The 25547-nt window shown below is 33.5% G+C and overlaps 1 pseudogene; it reads right to left on the bottom strand.

Moving 5' to 3' along the window:
- Positions 1-423: 423 nt before the first annotated feature.
- Positions 424-23408, bottom strand: LOC149201421 (subtilisin-like protease SBT2.5 pseudogene; annotated as a pseudogene).
- Positions 23409-25547: the final 2139 nt, after the last annotated feature.

Raw genomic sequence — 25547 nt, 5'->3', positions numbered from 1 at the left:
CTGTATCTCATGCTAGAATAGAGAGTAGAATGTGAGTTGAACATTTCCCCTAATTCTTGTAGCCTCAAGATCAATTCATTTCTTTAGTTCCAGAGTTCGTCATAGAGCCACAACTCCCCTCCATCCTTAGTCTAGGCAGGCAATATCATTTCACCAATTTCTTCCGCTCCAAGGGTATTTTAGTCTTGAATAGTAGAAGAGCTATTGTAAAGGGTTATTTACAAGTTGCAACCCCCACTATTAGTCGAACAACCTCTTCTCAACCTCGAGCGCTCACTTGACGACATCATCAAGCTCTATATTAGGAATTTTATTGTGATTATGAGAATTGAACACTCTTCCAAACTCAAACTCTATTTCCCATTTCTTCAATATGTTCTTATACTTCCTGTCAATTCTCTTCTACATTGTATAGGGCTTCCTTCACAGGGCATAGGTTGAACTGGTATTGCGTGCAACAACATTTCTATCAATACCTAGAACTAAACAGAGAAAGCTTACATAATCTTCATAGATTGCATAAAAAATGAGGCTTGGATCAAGCACAGCCTTAGGGTTCACTGCACCACTTCCACAATCGAAGGGTGTGGCAGAAATAAGAGTTATTGGACTATCTTCTCCAGATTGAATTTGTGCTTGCAGGGGCTTCCCCATGTGGTCAACAACTATTGATGTTGTTTGTAATGCTGACTTGATGGCAGTAGGGCTCCAATCGGGATGATTTTGCTTCACCAAAGCTGCAATGCCAGCTATATGTGGTGTCGCCATGCTTGTCCTTGATATCATGGAAAATCCTTATGCTTGATAATTGACTTCATCAGTGCCATTAGGAGACCATGTTGCCCATATTAGAGAACCAAGAACCAAAATATTTGGCTTTAAAACATCGGTGTCTTGAAAGATGGAATCCTTAATATTTGGCCCTCTAGAAGAATAAAATGCTACCTAAGGATCTATACCTTGATATATAGGCTTCAACCAATTTCCAATGGAATCCTTAACTCTAAACCATGTGATTTGACCTGATGGATCCCTTATTGTTGATCTATTATAGTAATTTGCAAGAATTTGTGTTTGATCTACTTCTTTTATAACAATTCTCGGAATTCCCACTGGAACTAGATCAAATTTAGCTCTCGAAGATGGGTTCTCCATAGCCATAATGAACACAGCTACACCTAAACTCTTTGCAATTTTTGAGAGGCGTCCTATAGATGCAACACCATATGCAAAGTTGAATGAATATCCACAAACTAGAAGGTTCCCCTGGATCATAGTCTTGTTAAAAGCTTCAAGGTTTTGTTAGTTATATCCTATAATGAGAGTATAAGACTAACCTTTGTGTGTCGTGGATGAAATCCCAATCCCTGGAAGAGATTTTCAATTTCCTAGAAAAAGTGTATTTTTGTAGCTATGATCATCTACATCAGCTGCTACTGAAGTTATCCATGGACTAAACAATACCATTGTTTTTGGATATCGACCATTATTTCCTCTAGCTTGTGTACAAAAACTCCTTCTTTGACAGTAGAAAGACAGGAAACATAAAAAGGATTGAGAAATGTAGCACTTTGACCATTTGGAGTATTTGGTCCAACGGAAAGGCTCAAAATGTCTACACCATCTTCAACAACCTAATCAATTGCAGCCACCACGTCTGTAATAAAACCTCCAAATTTCCTATACAAGGCCTTGTAGATAGCAATATGAGCACAAGGATCCATCCCACTTGCCTTCCCGAATTCGTATCCATGCATCCTCATTGGCACTCCATAATTCCCTGTTGTTGTTGTAGTTGTATGACTTCCATGCCCATCCCCATCCAAAGGAGAAGAAAAATCATAAGCAGGGTTAAATGATCCTACTACAATCACAGTAGCTACAAAATGTTGAGCACCAACAATCTTCCCATTACAGAAATTCCTATTAGTATTAGGGTCAACCTCACATTTTCCTGTATAGCCGGGAACAGGTCCATAATATGGATAATTGTGAATTGCAAAGCTTGGATGCTGAGGGTAGATCCCTGTATCAATAATGCCAATCACAACCCCTTCCCCTGCTCTCTCTTCCCCTCCTCCACTTGGCCACACTCTAGATGGAAGGCCCAAAAACTCTGGCATGTGAGTTGTCAACCTTTTAACTTTCCAATCCTTTTGGACATGTTTTACTCCTATAGTTTTCCTCAATTTTTCTGCCCGTTCCGAAGACATTTTCACAGAAAACGCATTGAGAGTATTACAATAGATGTAAAGTTTCTTAAAGCTACCAGTCTCAAGATGCTCCTCTAGAAGCATGTCATGCTGCTTTTCCAAGTGCTGAGAATAGAATTCAACAACTTCACTTTTACTGTCAAATTTTTGTCTAAACATAACAGTAGCCTCATAGCATGGTATGGAGCCTTTGTATCAGTGGAGATAAAGTTTGAAGCAGGTAAGGTGAGGATCAGAAAATGTGTAAGGGAAGGAAATGTTTGCAAATAGGTATGGCGAAGGATGTCGTGTTAGTCGAGAGATGCAGAAACACGTGGGTAGGGAAAACTAGGTTGAAAGCAAGTTGGACAAATGGAAATTTTCTATTGGTTGGAGAGACAAATAGATGGAAAAATTTAACTGGTTGGAAGGGCGAAATTCAATCTCTCCCATTTGTTGGGGAGAACAATGTTTGCCCATGCTAAGTCAGCAATGAAAATGCCTTTTGACGTAAAAAATGTTTTTCAAATGACTCCTTTTTATATATTGAAAAAAGGGCTTGGAAGTGTTTGGTTACTAAGTAACCATATTTTAAAAGAGATTTTTTTATTATTTAAAAAAGTTTATATATTAAATTATATATATATATAATAAAATAAAAATAAAGGGTTTATTTATAAAAGCTTTGCAAAGTTTATAAAAATAGAAATTTAGGGTTTCATAAGAGAATTTCTTGAATAAAGATGGCTTTCACAAATTTCCATCCCCAATTCCCACCATTTGTAGGGAGGGATTATGATGTGTGGGCCATTATTGTGGCGACCACTTTGTAGGCTCATGATGTTTGGGATTGTGTCCAGTTTGGGTTTTTAGAACCTAAAAATGAAGAACAACAACTTGCCCTCACTAATGCAAAGAGGGAACTCTAGAAGAAATACAAAAAGAAAAATGCAAAAGCACTATAGCTTATCCAACAGGGAGTGGACCAAGCAGTGTTCCAGAAGATTATGATCACATCTTCAACAAAGATAGCATGGGAGAATTTGGCGACAAGCTATAATGGTGTCGCCAAAGTCAATATTGTTAAGTTGCAGAGTACTATGAGAGATTTTGAAAGCATGTACATGAAGAAGATAGAGGACATTGATTCCTTCATGAATCGGGTCATGACTGTTGTAAATCAGTAAAAAATTTATGGTGAAGAAATTAAATATCAAACAGTGGTTGAGAAGGACCTCAGATCTTTGTTTACCAAATTTGATGTTGTGGTAGTAGCCATAGAAGAAGCCAAGGATTTGACATCACTGATAGCTGATTATTTGATGGGATTGCTTCCATCACATGAGGCAAGGATAGATGAAAATAAGGATTCCACTTTAGAAACTGCTTTCAAAAGCCACATTTCTATTTCAAGAGATAGAGGTCGAAGCAGAAGTATATCAAGAGGCATAGGATGAAGCGAAAGACATGGTGGTCATAGAGATGGCCGAGAAATTCATGAACATGAAAGTGGAAGTAATTACAAAAGCCTCAACAATAATCAAAGAGTTGACAAATTAAAGGTGAGATATTATTATTGCAATAAATTTGGTCACTATGCCCATGATTGCAGGAAGAGGATAGCTGATCAAGGGAACCATGGAACTAATGTTACTACAATGAGTACTAAATCCATGTTCCTAGCTTGTCATACTATGCATGAACCTTCTGATAATGTGTGGTTAGTATATAATGGTTGCAACAACCAAATTATAGGAAACAAGAATTTGGTTGCAAATTTAGATCAATCTGTGAAGACAGAGGTAAAGTTGGAAACTGACATGACTATGGATTTATATCAAAAAGGAGTGGTCAAAGTTCTAACTAAGCAGGGGGAGACAAAGACAATATTAGAGATATATTATGTCTCTCCTCTCAAACATAATTTGATAAGTGTTGGTCAATTGACACAGAAGGGATACATAGTTATCTTTCAAGAACAAGAGTGTGTTATATATGACAAGTCCCCAAGAAAGCATCTAATAGAAAAGGTGCAAATGACGAAGAACAGACTCTTTCCTCTAATTATGAATTACAGTGATCAGGTTAGTTCTTTTACAGTTACATCTTCTAATGATTATTATCTATGGCACTTTCGGTTTGGACACTTGTGCTTTTCTGGTTTAAGATTGTTGCAGTAGAAATGAATGGTTAGAAGATTATGTCCCATGAAAGAACTTGTTATTACTTGTGAGAGTTACATCTTGGGAGAGAAACAACGTGAAATTTTTTTAAAGGGATTTGCATACAGAGCAGTGCAACCTATTGAGCTTGTGCAAATAGACTTGTGTGGACCTATAAGGACACAATCAATTGATGGAAGTTGTTACTTCCTCACTTTCATTGATGAATATAGCAGAAAGAATTGGGTTTACTTCTTGAAACAAAAGTCTCAAACTTTTGCAAAGTTTAAGAAACTCAAAGCCTTAACAGAGAACCAAAGTGATCGAGAGATCAAGATATTAAGGTCAGATCATGTTGGAGAATATGTTTTGAAGGCATTTCATGACTATTGCAAACAACATGGAATCAGAAGACAATTTACAACCAGGTACATACTGCATCAGAATATTGTAGCAGAGAGAAAGAACAAAACCCTTATGAACATGGCAAGGAGAATGTTGAAATGACGAAAATTGTCTAATGATTATTAGGAAGAAGCAGTTGCATGTACTATTTATGTGATAAACAAATATCCTACAACGAGTGTGATGAATAGAGTACCAGAAGATGCATGGTCAGGTATGTCTTGCAACGTATCTCATTTCAAAGTGTTTGGATGTGTAGCTTATGCACATGAGCTAAGAGGAAAATTGGATGATAAAAATGAAAAATGCATATTTACTGGTTATAGTGAGTAATAAAATTCTTATAACCGTGTCACCAAAAAGACCATAATTACTAGAGATGTCATGTTCAAATAACAAGAGTCATGGAATGGTAGTATAGACAAAATAGTTGATGCACAAGTGCCACTGATGGAAGAAGATGATGTAGCAAAAAAGGAGCAGCAAGAATCACAAGTGAAGACACCAAACAGAGACACACCAACAAGGACTCCAATATTTTCTGAGCAGCATGGATATTCAAGCAGATCAATAGATTGAGATTCTCCTAACAATCAATGAAGTGATGATTCAAGCAATTGTAGGAGAAAGATGAGAAGTCTGAAAGATATTTATGATGATTTGGATGTTAGTTCAAAATTTGCATTGTTTTCATACCATTCTTCTTCATTAGAAGAAGCAATCAGAGATGAAAATGGGTGCAAGCCATGGATGAAGAAATTGAAGTTATTGAAAAGAATGATACATGGAATTTGGTTGATTTTCCAAAGGATAAAAATTGCATTGGTGTCAAATGGGTGTAAAACACAAACGTGAATGAGAAAGGTGAAATTGACATATTTACTTGTAGCTAAAGGATTCTCGCATCAACTTGGAATATGTTTTGGAGAAAAGTTTGCTCTGATAGCCAGATTGGATACTGTAAGAGTGGTTCTAGCCAAAAAAACTCAGAACAAGTGGAAAGTATATCATATGGATGTGAAATCAACCTTCTTGAATGGATTTATAGAAGAAGAAACTTATGTGTAGAATCCTTGGGGATATGAAGTTGAAGGTAATGAATACAAAGTTTATAGGTTGAAGAAAGCACTCTATGGACTCAAGCAAGTGCCTAGAGCTTGGTAAAGCAAAATTGATAGCTACATGATCAAGAATGGATTTTAAATAAGCAACATTGAGGCTACTTTGTACACAAAGGTAAATAAGCATGGACAAATTTTGGCTGTTTGTTTATATGTTGATGACATGATTTATATAGGTGATTTTGAATTCGACGAATTTAAAGTAGCTGTGGTGAAATAATTTGAGATGAAATATCTTGGTCTCATGAAATATTTTCATGGCATAGGAGTTGAGAAATCTAAAGAAGGAGTTTTTGTTTGTCAAAATAAATATGCTAGAGATTTTCTAAAAAGATTCAGGATGGAAAATTTCAAAATTGTCCCTACACCAGTTGCAACATGTACAATGTTAAGCAAGGATGATAAAGGATCAAATGTCAATCCAGCTCTATTCAAAAGATTTGTTGGCAGCTCCATGAATCTCACACCTACAAGACCGGATATTATGCAAGGAGTAAGTCTGATTTCTAGATTTATGGATACTCCAAAAGACACACATTGGGGAGCAGGAAAAAGAATTATGAGATACATAGTAGGAACTAGAGATTGTGCCCTAATGTATCCAAGCACAAAAAACAAGGATTTGATTGGATACTGACAATGATTTTGCAGGTAATTTGGATGATATGAAGAACACTTCTAGTTATGTGTTCCATCTTCGTTCAGGTGTGATTTCATGTGCATCTAAGAAACAACCTATTGTGACACTTTCATCAACAAAAGTAGAATATGTAGCAACAACATGTCAAACATTGTGGTTAAGAAAACTATTTGATGGACTAAAGTAGAAACAACAAGGATCAACAACAATATATTGTGACAACACTTCAACGATTGCACTATCCAAGAATATTGTATTTCATCAAAAGAGCAAGCATATTGATACTAGATATCACTTTATTAGAGAACTTGTAAGCAATGGATAAGTTCACTTGAAGCCTTGTAAATCTAGTGATCAATTGGCTGATATATTTACTAAGTCATTAGAAAAACATGTGTCTAAGTTTCATATAAGAAACTTGGGTGTTGTAAGCCTAGCTGAGACATAGACTTGCAAGCATGTTTGAGTTGTCATGAGTCATGTCTTAGTTCAACGGTTGTAATTAAGGGGGAGTGTTAAAATAAGCTAATTAATCACGCATGAAGAGTTGGCTAAATTTAAGGAGTCAAGTTAAGTCAAGTCAAGTTGAGTTAAGTCGTCAAATTTAGTGTGTGGTTGCATGTGAAGTTATTTTAGGAAAATCGCTAGTCAAGAAGTTTAAATACCCTTCACCAGGTTCATTGTAATCATCAAGTTTTAGTTGATCAATAGAAGAGCTGCAACTCATATTGTTTGTGAGTGTTAATTTTTGTGTTTATCCTCTCTGTCTTTCCAACAATTTTTTCTTTAACCCTTAAATAAAAGAATTAAGGAATGTTGAATGTTCATAGTAAAGTAGGAAGCCCTTTTCATTTTTAACGAATTAATTATTTTATTTTTTTTGTTGAATAAATGTTTAAGTAATTTATAAAACTAAGCATCACAGATAAATATAAGCATCACATCTGCATTAAGGAGGCCCAAGTCGTTGCTAAGGTTAGTCATTTCCATCATCGTAAATTGAGGGAAGCCCTATAAATTGAAAAAAGACCCAATAATTTGAATAGAGATGATGGTTGGAATAATAGTAGAAGTTGGGTCCGTGCCTTGTCCTCCTAGTTTATTTTTTATTTTTAATTATTTTTATTTTTTTTATTTTTATTTTTATTTTTTTAAATCTATGTAGGTATTGACATCATTTTTATAGTATTTTTTGTTGATTTATTCTTCATTAAAGTTTATTTTCTTGATCCTTATGTGATCTTCGCCGAAAAATCTTTTGTAAACTTGATATGGATCACAGAAGCCTAAACTCTACTTCATGTTTTTTCTTTATGTATTTTATCATCCTATTCGTTCTTAACTCCTTTTAGTATTTTTGTTATTCCTTTAATGGGCCTGAGCCCCATATTTTATTGTTGACCCTGTTTTATTTATTGATTATTTTTTATTTGGATATCTGTGTGTGTGTGTGTGTGTGTTTCTGTTTTTATCTATTTATTTATATATATTTATTTTGACTTATGTATATTTTTGTTTTATTTTAATTATTTTTCCATTAATTATTTTTTATTTATTTTATTTTATTTCCATTAGTTATTTTATTTATCAAATTATCTTGTCTCGATTAGGGTCTCGTTTTTATATTTTTTTGACTCCCCTCCTTTAAAGTTTGACTTTGATTATTTATTTATTTATTTTAAAAACTAGTTTAATATAGCAATTACTTATTAATATTTGTTTCTAATAAATTAATAAACTAATATTACAGTTTAAATATTATTTTCCAAAAAATAGTAATATTTGGTTTTAATAAATTAATTTAAATATTATTTTTCAAAAACTAGCCGTTTCATATAGCCATTACCTATTAATATTTTAAATAAATTAATGAAATAATATCATTATTTAATTTTTTTTTTCAAAAAACTAGCCCTTTAATATAGCCGTTACATATTAATATTTTAATAAATTAATAAACTAATATCATTATTTAAATATTATTTTTCAAGAACTAGTAATATTTGGTTTTAATAAATTAATTTCAATATTATTTTTCAAAGACTAGCTATTTAATATAGCCATTACTTAATAATATTTGTTTTTAATATATTAATAAATTAATATTATAATTTAAACATTATTGTTCAAATATAGCTGCTACTTGAAATTATCTCTCTACATTGCTCTCTATTTAAGCCTTTGCAAATGGTCTGCCTCTTCATCTCATCCTGATGATGAACCACACTTGTTGGTTCAAAATGCGTCAGCCAAAAAATTCTGTCATGTGATTTCTACCGAAATACTTTGTTTAATTCATTATGGATCAAAAAAGCTTGAATACAGAAATTTATAAAATGTTTTGCATGAGAAATTGTATATATATATATATATATATATTATATAAACATAAGAATGAAAATGATTATATTTTTTTATAAATAATTAAAGCAATGTTTTTTTAACAACAATAATTTAAAAATATTATATATTTTTAATATATTTCCACTCCATAAAATATATTTCAAAAAATATTTATTTTGGAGATTTTAAATTTATATAAAGAATTATATCAAAAACAGTTTAAAGCTTTTAAAATTTTAAAATTAAAAACATGAAAACATCTAGTTCTTGCACAAAGAGCCAATGGTACATGGGAGGCCCACCATCTTGACACCTTTATTAGCATTTAACAAGGGGATAGCATGGCCATCCCACCCCATGCAACGTCACATGCTAACTCACCCTCTAATTTACAACATTCTGATTAAATATTCTACCTATATTGGGCATTTATTCATCACTTGCTATTTTTGGGCGTGGAGCCTGATTATCTTCTTTATTTAGAGGTATTGTCACATTGGACCCCAGTTCGTAATGTGGTGGAAACGTTTCATATAAAATGTATACTGGAAGGGGTATCTAGGGGGGTCGACTATGATCCTTTGGAGCCCCCCCGATGAGGGATCAGGGGTAGCACCCTCGAAGCTAAAAATAGATGTAAAATTTCCTTGTAAAATGTTGTAATTTTTTAGTCAATCTCGGCCATTCATTAGGCGGAGATTTGACAGTAGAAGTTATGTTTAATTAGGGTTTTTTTTCCTTAGAAGGAAACCCCTCGCTATATATGAGGGAATTGTATTGTGTCTATGTAGATCTCTATTCTGAGCGAGAAAGAGAGAGGAGATTGTGTGAGAGCGAAGAGGGAATTACAGTGGATCTGATGTAGGTTGTATCTCTTCATTTTGTTGGATAATATAAAAGGAAGGTCTAACTGTTTCTCCGTGGACGTAGCCCAAATTGGGTGAGCCACATATATTTGTCTCTCTTGTTTTATGCATTTTCTGTGTTTATATTTATGCAATATATTTTATGTGTTCCATTGCTTTTTAATATATAAATTTCTAACACAATCTATGTCCTTTTGTGCTACAAGTGAATAATCTCCACTACAGATGGGACAATTATGTTACAATGCCAATTTTTAGGTACATTAGTTGTTGAAGACCCTAGTCCCCATGAGCAACGGTTTTCTGTAGTTGCAACACTATAGGATGTCATGTTAGGTGCAAGGACGAGGTTTAGGAAGGGTTGCGACAAGGAATTCAAGTGATCTAGGAGAAAGTAAGAACTCCTATGAATAATAAAAATCCTAGTTAGGATGTCATTGACCAGGTAACAATTCACATATCAATTCCTTTACAAACTTTGATTTTGTCTCTCTTCGCATCGTGGTATCTAGTGTTTGGGCTATAGGGCATCCTGGTGGTAACAAATTCTCTAAGACTGTTGTGGTTCTCTAGGTTTTTCATCCAAAACCGAGGCCTACCTATGGCTCTACCATCTCAATGTCATACACCTCACCCTCTTCCACCATCAATTTAGGTCCAGTCTCGAAATGAATTAAAAACTCTACCTTGGTTGTATTTTCTTGTCAATATTGGTATTTTCCTCCTTTAGGGGTTGTTGTCCTCTACAATTGACCTTTTCTCCAACACCAAGTTGTGTAAGAGGATGAGATGTCGATGGTGGTTTGGAGGTTGTACACCTTCAGGAAGGCCCTGTGCCCATACATAAGTCTAATTATCTACCACCATCTTCCATGCCTCTAGCCCCCTTAAAATCCAAGATGAAATTCATCAATTAGAATCGGTAACCATCAATTATCAGTAGGCCTACTCTAACTTAGAAATTCAAATTGAAGCATTACTATGTCTCCATGCCCTAAAAGCTATCAAAACATAGTCAAACTTTTCTCAAATTTTCTCCAAGTTCTAAAATGTCTTTTCGAATGCCTAGGGAACATATCAAGCTTTGATAAGGATTCAACAAAATCTTACAAACCTCAGTAAACGTTCTCTAATCAACCACCTATGTCTCCTTAGTAGTCTTCACCTTCAAGCAACTCAAACCCTTGTCCATTCTTATGGAACTAATCCAAACCCTGTGCAAGATTTTGGAACTCATCTAAAATCATCAAAACACTTATGTAATGATTAGGACAACTACAATACCTCTCCAATAATGAGGAGACATCCTCCATACATGACCTAGTTACGCACATCAATTATGCATGCGTATCAATGGTGACAAAACCATAATTTCATGATGTGACAATGTGAGAAAACCATGACATAGTGGACAATTTGACATCCAGGTTTACATCAAGTACAACACATTAGGAATAATGACAATAGTATCTTATGTACGCTTCATGGATAACAAAGAAATGCTATGGAAAATACAAAATTTAGTAAAGCTTAGAGAATATTTATATACAAACGTTTAAGGGGTTTCTTTATCAAATGAAAAAATCCCTTAAGGAAATAAACTAAGTTAATTAGACAACATGAATGATGAGTAAGGATTGTCTAGTGAGAGTCATAGTTATGATACATATAATTATGAGTCATGATTTCAATTTGTGCACTAAAAACACCCACTTCTAGGTAGAATAAACTAAGAAAATTATTTAAATGATCAAGGGCAACAACTACCAACCCTTGCAAAAGATAATAGACTATGTATACTAACACCTTAAAGTGTAAAAATGGATGTTATTGGGAATTTATAATAATCCCTTGATAAGAATTATGCACAAATTGGCAAGAAAAGTAAGGGTTAACTAATATAGAGTGTATGCACTCATTGTTTCATGAGTGGCATTGGGGAAGGAAGAATACATGACCGAAAATTAAAGCTCAAGGTGATGAGGTGTATTTGAAGTCTAAATATATACTTAATTGACTATACTTATCAATGTCAATTCCAAGTTGAGGGAACATGAAATGATTATTGACAAGTAATTGGATCTTGATGAAAACATGACAATAATAATATTAATGAGATAACCTAGATCTTAAATGAATGTTGAACGTAGTTGGTATTCATTGTTATACAGGGAAATGAAATTGATGAATCATGGTAAGACGACTATAATGCATTAATTCTCTGTATATATGATTCTCAAACTTTGGATGTTATGATATGAGGATGTGATTTCATTGATTATGTTATGACATGATATGTCTTTGATATACATAAGTTGATGGCATTTCAAGATGTGGAGCATGTCGTTGTAGCATACAAATTGCATGACATGCATGAGCATACAATTATTACTATTCAAAATTTTGTGATAACAATGATGTTATGTTCCCACGATCATATGCAAGATTTGACATGCAAATTATTATTATATTTTGATGTTTTGACTAATGAATTTGTTACATATTGAGATGTTGTGATTGACAGGAAATCCACAAATAGACTGAGAATGCTAGTTTATTTGATGATCTCATGGAGGCCCATATCCACGAGGGAGAATGTGTAACATCATATGGGATGGGAATAGACTCAACCAACACTACATATGCTATTGTATATATTTCCTTCTATATCTTAATGGATATCTCTGGAAGAGATATAAGACCATCTTGAGGAGTCTAAGTGCCTGATATTGGATTGGGATGCAGAATTCTAGAGGGGACATAAAGACTTTGATGTCTGGTAATATGTAACTTAGTGATTTGTGGAGGGAGTTTGGGAAGCCTTGCGAGATGCCCAAAATAATTGATTACTAGGACTGGATGTATGCTTTGGGGAAGATGAGATCTAGGTCTTCAATGAGTCTTGAGGGTATGATATAGGGTATGATATAGACCGATGAGGTTATATACCTGATTATGAAAGTGGGAAAGAGGCTTGTGATTCCTCAATATTTCCCAGTGTTGTGATGTAACTTTCGATGCTTTTTCATATACTAGTTCGGCAGAGGGTGTTTGACAATCATAGGGTATAAATAAATAAAGTAAAATAAACGAATAAACTTAACTTCGGGACAAAGTTCCTTAAAGAGGGGGAGAATGTAGTTCCCCATAATAATAATAATAATAAAAAACAATAATAATAATAAATTAATAAATAAATTAATATTAATAATAATAACAAAGTAAATAAAATAATATTAATATATCAATACAATAACAATTAACAAGAAAAGATAAAATAACAATTAACAAATAAAATATATGAATAAATTAACAAAGAAAATATAATAATAAATAAAAAAATAAAAGTTGGCATGGACACATGGATGGTGTACATGTAGATCCCTTTCCAATCCCCTTACAATTTTTAAAAGAGTTTGTTCTATTTAATGGTGGAGAAGGGGGAAGAAGAGGCATGCATTCATTCACTCATTCTTGAGGAAAGAAATGCTAGAGGGCGAAGATTATTGGAAGTAATAAGTTGGTTGAGGGCTTGGGAGTGATAAATGCAAGAAAGATTAGTTGCAAGCTCATCTAAGCTTGGGTAGGGAGTTGTTCCCAACACCTTGTTGTGGGCAGCGGCCTTGGATCAACAAAATTCAAGCAATGTCACAACACCATGAACATTAGTAAGAAATATTCACTCCTTAGATATGCGGCACTGTTTAAATTTTTCTTAAATATGTTAATAGCTTGGTTGTTGTATTTTGTCGCATGGTTAATTTCTAGGATGTGACAACAGATTTCTGAGCATAAGACAAGATGGGCTACATTGAGTGATATAAAGACCTGTAGTTTGGTTCCCTTTCCCAACATATATCCAACCCTATTCCCCATTCTATTCTCTTACAAGTTAACGTGACTTCAATAAGTACTCATATCTGAATTATGATTTTATGGATCGTGAGCATTGTACTATTTAGTTAATATAACATTTTCCCATATTAAAATGTAAAACACTTCTTAATATACATTTCACCACAATAACATAAATCAAAATTTTAAATTAATAAATATTCTTTAATAATAATAATAATAATAATAATAATAATAATAATAATAAAACCAGTAATTACCAAATTTGAAACGTCATCTTAGAGTGAATAAATTTATTTACATCAAAAATATTTGTGTTTTAGAATATTGACAATTTTGTTAAAGACATGATAGATTTTTGATGGACTTATTTTATAAAAATTGTGGTCCACTCAAATATTATGTATAAATTAATAAATATTCTAACTTTTCTCTTGTCGAGCAATATGCCTAAGGAACCGAATTATCAACCCGAATGCTCGATCTGCAATTATCTCTTCCGGATATTTGAATTGTTCACATGATCTCCATTGTTAGGTTGGATATGCAAATTATCACGTTATACGTGGTTCAAATATGTAAACAACATGATATGATATTGCACGTGTTTTTGTCTCTGCTCAATATGCCAATTATCAACGGTAATATCTCCTTGAAATATGCAAATTGTCAACCCACTATGCTATTTGTGAACTATCAACGCTACATGTCGGTTATCTCTACAGGATATGTGGGAAATGTGAGTTTTATGCATCTTATATGTGAATTATAAGTACATTTTACAAACTATTGACACAATATGCGAATCATGCTCGCCACATATATGTTTCTTATGAACTATACGTGAGTCCTATCGATCTGATATGTGAATTATGAGTGAAATTTTTGAACTATCGATGCAATATGTGAGTTGTCAGCCCTTGATATGTGGTTATATCTTCATGATATGCAAATTATCAACGTTTTATATTTTCACTGATTCCTTTACCACTGGTATGGAATCCTTATATCATTTAATGTTTTCTGGACTGCATATGAATTTTTCCATATATATAAAATTTCACTTTACTATATTAACTGGTCAAAGTATACACTATATGAATTTATATTTTATATATATATCTAATTTCACTTTACTATATTGACTGGTCAAAGTATCCACTTAGTCTAATTACTAAGATAGAGATTTTGGTAATGTCTTCTCCCTCTTTAGTAAAGAGTCTTAACCGGACTCAGAAACATATCCAATTTTTAATTACATATGGGTTTATCTTTCCTATTCCATACTTCTTTAACCATTTTTGTTGACCCTTCCATGTACAGGAACTCATAACAATTCTCATTAATTTATATTTCTATTCATTCCTAAGAGGGTTCAATTTTACTTTATTTAATTCAATTTGTATTTTTGCTTCTCGTGTATGCATCCAACAATAGATCCTTCACCTTACTATTATTATTAGTTATTTAGACTAGTTATATTTCACTGTCAAATTTTAGAATATAAATTCGTAATTGATACACATATTTTAATGCATGAGTTTATATATATATATATATATATATATATATATATATATTTATATATAATTTGAGTTTTAATTTAATATTTATAATTAGTTATATTTTATTATAATTGTTATTTTCTATATATCATAATTTTAGAGTTAGATGTACAATATCATGCATGTACAATAATTTAGTCAAATAAATTTATTTGAGCTACATATTCATCATGTAATAATTATATTAGTAAACATATATGTTTATAAAAACTATTATGTCTATGCATGCGCAATTTTGCTCATAGATAATATCTTGTTTACTTCACCATTCGAACCACTATTCATCACAGTAATGACATTAGTTGATATATAGTCTAGCATATAAACCAAAAAAATCACAATCATTTGACCATAACCAGTTGCTTGGGAATACTTAGGGAGAGAGCACGTTCCTCCCAACCAACGAAATGCAACTAGGAATTCCCCGCAAGCTCAAACTTCTTACATCCATGAATCAACAACCCACTCTGTGTTCCTTAGAAATTTTCTTATAGTTTTTCCTCACATAGTTTTCCTTAGCAGCTTCTCACTTTTAAGGGTTGTACACCTTAATTACCTAGGCTTTTTAATTCAAATAAGGAAAAACCTTCCTTTTTTATTTTAAAGCACACTTTTCTCTCATGCTATACATTTCTTTTTGTTTTCACCCAAGATAAAAATTCTCTCCCGCTAAGTTCTTAGCATAATATTTCTTTGCCATTATGCTATCTTTAAATTAGTAGTTTTATCCTAGGATTTTTAGGAGAATATTTGGGAAGGTCCACTATGTGGACTTGACCACATAACAACTTTTCTATAGTAGCAAAAAATATCTATTACTCATGTGCTCTTTCTTAATTATTCCCAAACAAACTCATTTATTCATCAATTAATGTTTAATTACACAATCATGTAATTTAAATCATGGTTTCCATAGTCATTAAGTTCAAACAATAATTCAACAACCTAAATATACTCATGTCTTCAAAAAACAAAACACAAGGGAGTCACACATTCTATACTCCGCATTATTTAGTATATTATCCCTTGGAGTAAAAATTGTTTTCATGGCCTAGAATTCTTATTAGATGTAACTCATTTAGAAAAGCATCCACCACAATATCAACAAATTTATTTACCAATATCAAAGTTTCCTTGAATGAGTGAATTTTGTGCAAGTAAGAATTATCTTTAATTTGGAAACTAAAGATAATTTACCTCCTCCTTGTTGATATGATGCAGAAACTCTTTCCCATTGACCACTAGCACCTTGGAACTAATTTCTTCAACTACATTCTCTTCTTTTAATGGCATAAGAGTGTGTCTCTTTCCATCTTTCTCAAAACTATAGGTATTATTCCTTCTGTCATGAATAGATCTCTTTTCATATTTCCAAGGCCTTCCTAATAAAACATGACAAGAATCCATAGGAATGATATCACATATAACCTAGTCCTTATAACATCCATTCTAAAATTATACTTGGAATTTCCCATTTAATAATTTTTTATGTCCCTTTTGCAACCAAGACACATTTTAGGGAGTACGATGTGCTATCTTCTTCAACCCTTATAAGTTTTCAACCACTTTTGTAGACACTAAATTATCAATACTTCCACTATCAATAATGTATTTATAACATTTACCTTTTTCTTTACACATGGTGTTGAGTAAAGACTTCCTCAAGGTAGGTTTCTTAATCTCCTTATTTGGATTTAGTAATACCCTCTTCATTGGCAAGGTTTCTCCAAATTATGTTGTTTGCTCATGTTTAGATGAATTCACTCTCCTCATTTGCTTGAGATAAATGTGAATACTTTTGCTTTTTGGATTTTTTTTTTTCACATTCACATGAACTATGACCATGTCTATTACATTTTTAACATATTATTTGATCACCTCTACCTCTACCTACTCTTTTTTTATAATATCTTCTACTTCCAGATAAGTCATTACCTCTTGATGAGTACTCGACTGATATGAATTACCTCTCTTTGAGTTTAAAATCTACCTTTGCTACTTTTTTTTCCTATACCTCTTGTTGAGCTTTGACCACTTCCTCATTGACTTTGCTTCTTAGCCAACTTCTCTTCTGCCTTAAGTGCAACCTAGTATTATTCTTCAATTTTACTTGGAATTGAAACATTGATTTAATCCGGAACAATAAATCTTTACAAATTAACATATTTAGGTATTAGTTCTACATCCTATTTAACATGACCAACTCTAATATTTAGCTTATAAAATTATTCTATTTATTACTTTAACTGACATTCCTATTTGTTTAATATTTTGTAGTTGTTTAAAGAAGATTAATTTGGTGGTCCTTAAGCATATACTTACCTTTCAACTTTACTTCCATTCTTTTCTAGATTTTGTTTTTTTCCTTTCCTTTGCTCTTTTGCTTAGCTTCTACTCTATCCCATGAGAGCAATGTGTGGCCCTTCACTCTAGTCATAAAAAAATTTACTTTCTTCTCTTCATCCATGTTCTCATAACAAAAATAATTATCCATAGCACTAATCCAATCAACCAATTTTTCAAAATTTAAACTACATTCATACATCATCACTTCCATTCTCGATATATCCAACTCCAAATATTACTCTAGTCAATCTGTCTCATGTTTTCTTGTTGAGAATATTCTTCTTCCACCTCCTCTTGAGCTCCTTCCTCACTATGAGTAACATTTATAATTCCACTTCCTCTTCTTTGTGTAGTCTCTATGGTATCTAAGATTCCTTAAATGCTCCTTATTTATTCAAGTAGGACTACATAAGCAACCAATCTTCCTCAACCTACTATGCCTCTAACTCTAATTCTTACTACCATTTATCAACTTTTTTTACCACTTTATTTCTATATTATCTTGCTACGACAACTTGGTTGTTCGCTCAAACACCAAAATTGATGTAGAAATGTACTTACACACAAATTTACTACATTTTTATAGTATCAAAAGCCATGGAATAGTCAATATATGTATCAACCCAGTGCTCATTCCCATCACTTAATAAATATCTACAGATTGGAAATCTAGGATTTCCTTTCTGAATGTTGTTAAATAAAAGTTGAATCTTGATGAATTACCCTTTTGACCTTTTAACCCATATTGGAACCTTAACCATGAAACTATGATACATGGGTATCCTGATAACTTAGACATCATGATGGCATATTTCTTCAAGAGTTCAAATGTTTGGATGGGTAGGATATTAAAGGAATCTTTCTTTTTATCACTTGTATTAAAATTTAGATTCCAAATGTTTGATGTTTGAACTTCTATTGAAGGCTAGTAGCAATTCGTCTTGAGACAATTGACGATCTCGATTAAATCTTGATTTAATGTGTGCATACACTTGTGAGAAAGGATGAATAGTTGGGTTCTAGAAGGATTAGACATCTAGAATCTAAATTTGGAAACTTCATTTAACTATTTTATTTGGAAAAGCTAATGACTATATTTTCATATATATTCAAAACTTAACGCTTACACAATCTAGAATGTTCCTCCAATATGCTAAAATAATCATTCCTCTTTTGCCACAATACTCAAATAACTCATGCACCTACAACATTTTCTCAATAAAATAACCTAAATATACATAGTTCAAGTAAACTGCAAAGAGATTAGCACAAAAAGACACACATAGATAGTCATGTTGTTTGCACAAGAATGATATACAAATTCAAATATAAAAAATATTTCATGCATAAAGGATCCTACAATCATATATTTTATTTATCAACACTTTGAAAACATCTCCTCCACATACACGCTCTTTCTTTATCTTGATATTCTTAGCCTCCTCCTATGAAATTTTTGAGTAAGGATTTATTTATAGAAATATGAGGAATTGACTCAACCCCTAGGATGATTGATTCATATTCTCCAAATTTAGATAAAATAAAAAGGAATAAAAATTGTGTATCTATCCCTAAAACCATTCAATCTCTTCACAAACACACTAAAACCTTGGAAAATACTAATAAAAGTGATGTTCCTACATAGAAAGTACTTACATAGATAATTGAAAATAAAAAACTTGTTTTGTTTATAAACTATTAGAATATCACTAAAAGTGTTGAGCCTACTCTAGAATGAAAACACATCCACCCTATAATTTACTCCATTATTTCAATATTTCTCAAATAATATTTACTATGAAGACAAATTGCATATTGGATTACTAAGTACTTAATTTATAATTTCATTATGATGACCTTTTAAGGCACAAGATTGATAAAATTGAATCATGTTTAGTGTGATATTTGTTACATAGCAACACCATTCAACATTTGTGCAATTATAATTTCAATTTCATCAGTATTTCAAATAAAATCGCTATGAAATTTCCAAACTTCAAATGCAAAATAAGCCCAATAGCTACATAGAAGACAAAAATTAATAAGATTCAATCATGTTATGTGTGATATTTGTTACATAGCGACACCATTCAACATGTGTGCAATTAGAATTTCAATTTCATCAGCATTTCAAATAAAATTGCTATGAAATTTCCAACCTTCAAATGAAAAATAAGCTTAATGGCTACATAGAAGACTTGAAGCAGAAAGAAAAAGTGAAATGCAAACTTAATGTAATATCTAAACATAACCCAAATATACTTTAATAAACACAATAAACAAATCAATATTTCATAGGTGGGATTTATTCACTCTTATAATGTGACTTTTCAACTTTTGATTTTGATCAAAGTGATTTTCTCTTCTAATCATGAGGGTGTGTACAATTGGATTTTAATTAAGCTAAACTTTCACTTTCCACTTCCATTGAAATGAAAACTTAACTCAGACGACAATTTCTATTTTGAAATTATTCAAAATTCCAATATGAAAGACACATGGCATTTGATGTTAGGGAAAATAAAGTTTGAACTGAGATACAAGTGAAAGTTTCAAGGTTATTTTAAGTTATTTTTAAAATCCAGACGACAATTTCTATTTTGAAATTATTCAAAATTCCAATATGAAAGACACATGGCATTTGATGTTAGGGAAAATAAAGTTTGAACTGAGATACAAGTGAAAGTTTCAAGGTTATTTTAAGTTATTTTTAAAATCCTTTACTATAAAAAAAGAAAATCTGATTTTTTTTACACAATCAAAACTGGAAAAGCCAAAAAATAATTACTAAAAGTAACATTTCTATTAAAAATTAAAATGAGAAGAATTAAAGAAAAATGTTGAAATTCGTACAAGTAAAAAGAAAATCACACTCAATAATTCAAGAAAAAATAGTAATTGTGTCCATATCTCAATAGATCATTCTCATTTACTCATACGCATATATAAGGAGTTATTGCAATCTATGAAAACTAGTAAATTGGAATGTTATTGATTATTATTTTTTTCCTAATGGGGAAAGCTAAGTAATTTTCTTTGAATCAAGGAAGTTGAATGAGCACAAGCAGAACTATGTGACTCATGATCTTGAGTTGGAACCTACCATTCATGCATTAAATATGTGGAGACATTATCTCTGTGGCAGGAGTTTTATCTTGATGAGTGATCACAGTGGGCTGAGGTACTTGTTTGACCATCTGAATGACAGGCAAGCTAGATGGTTGGATACCCTCAGTGAGTTTGACTTTGAGACTAGGTACATCAAGGGAAAAGAGAACAATGTTGTAGATGCTCTCAGTAGGAGACTGTAGGGGAATCATATTTTAGCTGTGAGCTCTTATGGGACAGATTTATAGGAGCGAATATTGCATGCCAGGAAACATGATGAGAAGTACCATTAGTTGAAGCAGTGATTGCAGCAGCAGGGTGAAGGTGATAGAGATGAGGAGTATCTCCTCACGGGAGATGGATTGGTGAGATTCAGGAATAGGATTTATGTGCGAGATAGAAATGAGTTAAAGAAGTTTATCTTAAGAAAATTTCATGTTAAGCTATATTCAAGCAACCCGGGATACCAAAAGACTTTGACAGTGATTAAAAAGTTCTATCATTGACCAGACTTGAAGAAAGAGGTGGTTGAGTTTGTTCTGAAGTGCTTGGAATTACAGTAGGTGAAATCTGAGTGTAAACATGCAATTGGTTTGTTACAACCTATTTTGATTCTAGAATGGAAATTGAAGGTCATTTGTAACATCCCCAATTACACACAACACAACTTTAGTTACATAAGAGGGTCATTTTTCATTGTCAACTAAAGTCATTGAAGGAAAAATCCATGGTTAAGACATTGTATATTTTTTTTAATAAAACAAATATATGTACTTAAGTGCATAGTATTGCTCACTACCTGTAACAAAAAGAAAATCTATTAAACAAATATTTAAATAACTAAATTATCATTACTCTATTGTTTTATGACAAGAGAAACTAAGAGGGAAGACTCTTTCTCTTACCTTAGTTCCCTTATACAAATCTGATGAGATTTTCTTTAAAAAAAACATTAATATTTAACATCGAATACAAGGTTATGTTAATTTTTGTTTGTTTTACAAAAATCAGTTTCTGCAATGTTGCAATAATGAGAGAGGAGAGGTCCCTCATGGTAAAATTCCTTGTTCCTGACTACACAGGAATTATGTATGTACGCAATAGTTTAAATAATTTTAATCCTATGCTTCACATCCTTTGATATAACTTAACCAACACTTATGCTCGCTATGGATATAGTCCTCTTCCTGAAGGTTACACTGAACATTATTTCATTGAGATGATACACATTTATCCATGATGCAGGAGCATGTTGCTTCAGAAAATCATTGTATATTTGGTTGACTTAGGGGTGTGATGTTTTTAATTTATTTGTATATTTTTTTTAAATCGAGTGAAAAATATGTGTGTGAGGTTTTTTTTTTCTCTTGGAAAAAAGTCGTAATTTATATTAATATGTAAGAAATTACATTTTGTAGATGCTTAAGCATATGCATGTGGAGGCATGTTTCCTATCAAGTTCAAAAGAAACAAAAAAGATCTAAGTATGTATTCTCCATGTAGGGAGCATTTGGTATCAATTCATTTGATTTCTAGTGCCTATTCTCTACAAGAGAATCTATATCAAAATTGTTTCTGTCTCTTCTCAGAGAGAGAAATGAACATCAAAATTGGTGACTAAACATCTCAAACAGTAGTTCAAGTGTTGTAAATATAAAATAGCATAATATATACAAGTGTTCATGCAAAAAAAAGATGGGCCTATAGCCCATGAACTTGGAGATCAATGAAAGGTCTATGATAATGCTGATAGTATGTCCCATCGATCTCTTCCTGAATTAACCAATCATCATTCTATCTAAGCCCCGCCTCTTTGGATAGAAATTCTGCCCCCGAGTTGCACTCCCTATAAATGTGATTACAAATAAATGAGCCAAATGTAGAAATCAATCTGTGGGCCTCATCCAATATATGCCTCAATGAAAATTCATTGCAATGTGATGCTCTATTTAACCAACTGCAAACAATTTTGGAATCCCCAAAAAGCTGTAGATGTCTACAATGCTTTTCTAATGCAAAGTGTATGAGATGTTTTGCAGTGCATAATTCAGAATAATTATTGGTTCCCCTCCCAAGTCTCATTTGTATTTTGAAGCAATGTGATTCATTCAGATATAGTATGGCTCCGCCACCACATCCCTCCTCCTGTGCGGATCCATCGAAGTATGCCCACAGGATGGTCTTGTCAATGACTTCAGGCTTGATGATTCTAGGAGGGGGATGGGAGTCCTCCTTGGGCAGGAGGTAAAAATCCATAGCGACTCTGATCATAATAGCAGGCCAGTGCGGGTTCTTCAAATTAAATATAGAATGATTTCTAGCAATCCAAAATGACCAGCACATAAGTAAAGGCATGTTCCTGGCTTTGCCATTATGGTTTTCACACCATAGACTCCAGGCATCCATGATGTTCCTGCCTTGCCAATTTTTTAAAGAAGGATAGAGAGCAGTAATGATATTCCATTGATCCTTGATAATGGGGCAATTAAGAAAAAGGTGTTCAGTACTCTCCTCATCTCTTCGACAGAGATGACACCAGAACGGACCATGAAAAGTTCTCTTCATCAAATTGAGGCCAGTAGGTATCTTGTCAAATAGTATATTCCACATTAGTAGATGGGCACGTGGAGCAGCTTTAAGTTTCCAGAGTGCTTTCCAAGTAGGGTTGATATGCTGAGGTTTATAAGGCTCCATCAGCTTGATATATCCATCCTTTGGAGAGTAAGTGCCATGCTTAGCAAATGCCCAGACAATTTCATCTGAACCTTCTGTAATGCGAATATGTGCCTGAGTAAGGGCCTCCATGTATTCATACCAATCCTGCTGCCATCAATCAGGTAGATCCAAATCTTGGGCTGATTTCCATGCCTGTTGTAAAATAGATGAGTTGTCGTTGTCTGCAATATGTCTGATGTGAGTGATATCCCTGTTGTGAAGGTGTTGTATCAATGCCACAGACAGTCTATGCACATTGCCACAACTAATCCATGGATCTGTACCTATGCAGACTGCATTACCCTCCTTGATTCTCCATGTTAAACCTTCTCGGATGAGAGGAATAGAGTTTATTACCGCCTTCCAAATATTCGATGTGCTGTTGTTGACCCTGTGTTGTTGTCTAAACCAGTCCATAATGTCCACAGGGCAGATGTATTTGGCATATGCTACCTGGGTCTAGAGACTATTTGTAGAGATAAGTTGCCAGCAAAGCTTTGCAGCTAGTGCTTTGGAGAATAAGTCCAGTCTTTTTATTCCCCAACCACCCCATTTCTTGGGCTTGGCGATCGAATCCCATTTAACCCATGCAAATAATCTACCAGGTTGGTTACCCTTCCAAAGAAACCTGCAGCATATGTTTTGTAGTCTATTCAAGATACCTCTCGGGATCCAAGCAAGAGTCATCCAATACACAGGAGTTGCTTCCAACATAGCCTTAATAAGAACTAGTCTTCCAGCGCGAGAGAGATATCTATGATACCAGACATTTAGGCATTTCTCCACCTTAGCTATAAGCTAGGTCCAGTCTGCGATCTTGTATCCATGAGGCTTGAGCTTGTATCCAAGATATTTCAATCCATCCTCTATCTTCTAGATGGTGAAGGGAAAACATTGTGTTGCAAACACGATCTCATGCTGGGAGCAGCCAAAGGCCGATAATGTAGACTTGCTGACATTAATAATCATCCCAGTTGCCTGCTGAAAGAGATTAAAAACATTATGTAGGGTCGTAGTATCCCCAATACTACCATTTAAAAAAATGAGAACGTCATCAACGAATAAAAGATGTGTAAGAATGCAGTTCTCTGTGATCTTGATACCAGCAATGTGACCCCTGCTCCATGCCACATTAATAGATCTGCTTAAACCCTCCATGATGAGCAGGAAAAGAAGAGGGGAGAGTGGGCATCCCTGCCAGAGTCCTCTCTCCGATATGAAAAATGGGGTAGCAGCCCCATTTAAAAGGACACTGTAAGTAACATCTGTTATGCAGCACATTATCCATTTAATAAATGAATAAGGAAAACCAAGATGAGTCAGGAGCAATCTGATGTAGAGCCAATTTGTTCTATCAAAAGCCTTGGATAAGTCCACTTTCAATATCATGCCTTTCAATTTCCTCATCTGTACCGAGTGGAGAAGTTCTTGGGCCGTGGCAATGGCCTCATGTATCTATCGGTGTTGTAGGAAAGAAAATTGTTCTGAGGAAATATGGTTAGATAGAATAGGTTTCAGGCAATTTGCAATGATCTTGGCAGTGATCTTGTAAAGGCAGTTGCATAGGGATATGGGCCTGAAGTCATTGAAAGAGGATGGATGGTCAGATTTCAGGATGAGGGCTATAAAGGTGGATTTAATGGCTGAAGATAATCTACCTCTCCTTCTGCAGTCCTCCACGACTTTAAGCAAATCATCCCCTAGGATTTCGAAGAAGGCAATATAAAATTCAATAGACCATCCATCCGGTCCCGGGCTCTTGTCTTTCTTGAACCATTTGATAGTGGCCTCTAGTTCTTCCTTCGACACTTCCTTCATAAGGTCCTCAACATCCTCTTGATCCACGAATCTTGGAAAGTGTTCGACTGTTCGCATGACTTCCATTATATTTGCTACCCTTGGAGCCTTGTATATATTTTTAAAGTGGGAGGTGGCAAGACAAGCCAGATCCCTGTAAGATGTGACAGTTTGTCCCTGTTCATTTTGAAGCTCCCATATGGTGTTGATTTCTCTCCTTCCATTGGCAAATTTGTGGTAGAACTTGGTGTTATCATCTCCTTCTATGAGCAAGATTTCCCTGCTTCTTAGCCTCCAACTCTCTTCTCTGTCCTTTAATATTTGAGTCCGCTTCTTGATAAGGGAAGAGCAGTGTTCTTTTTGTTCTTGTGATATGAATGTGCCATCTGAGGAGTCTTCATGTGTGGCAATGGCTAGCTCTGCTTCATGCAG

Source organism: Pinus tabuliformis, chromosome 2_1, assembly GCF_031772625.1.
Source record: "Pinus tabuliformis cultivar Carrire ecotype Pingquan chromosome 2_1, CPIR1, whole genome shotgun sequence".
Classification (NCBI taxonomy): domain Eukaryota; kingdom Viridiplantae; phylum Streptophyta; class Pinopsida; order Pinales; family Pinaceae; genus Pinus; species Pinus tabuliformis.
The sequence above is the reverse complement of the archived record's forward strand: the minus strand, read 5'-3'. Positions and strand labels throughout refer to the sequence as shown.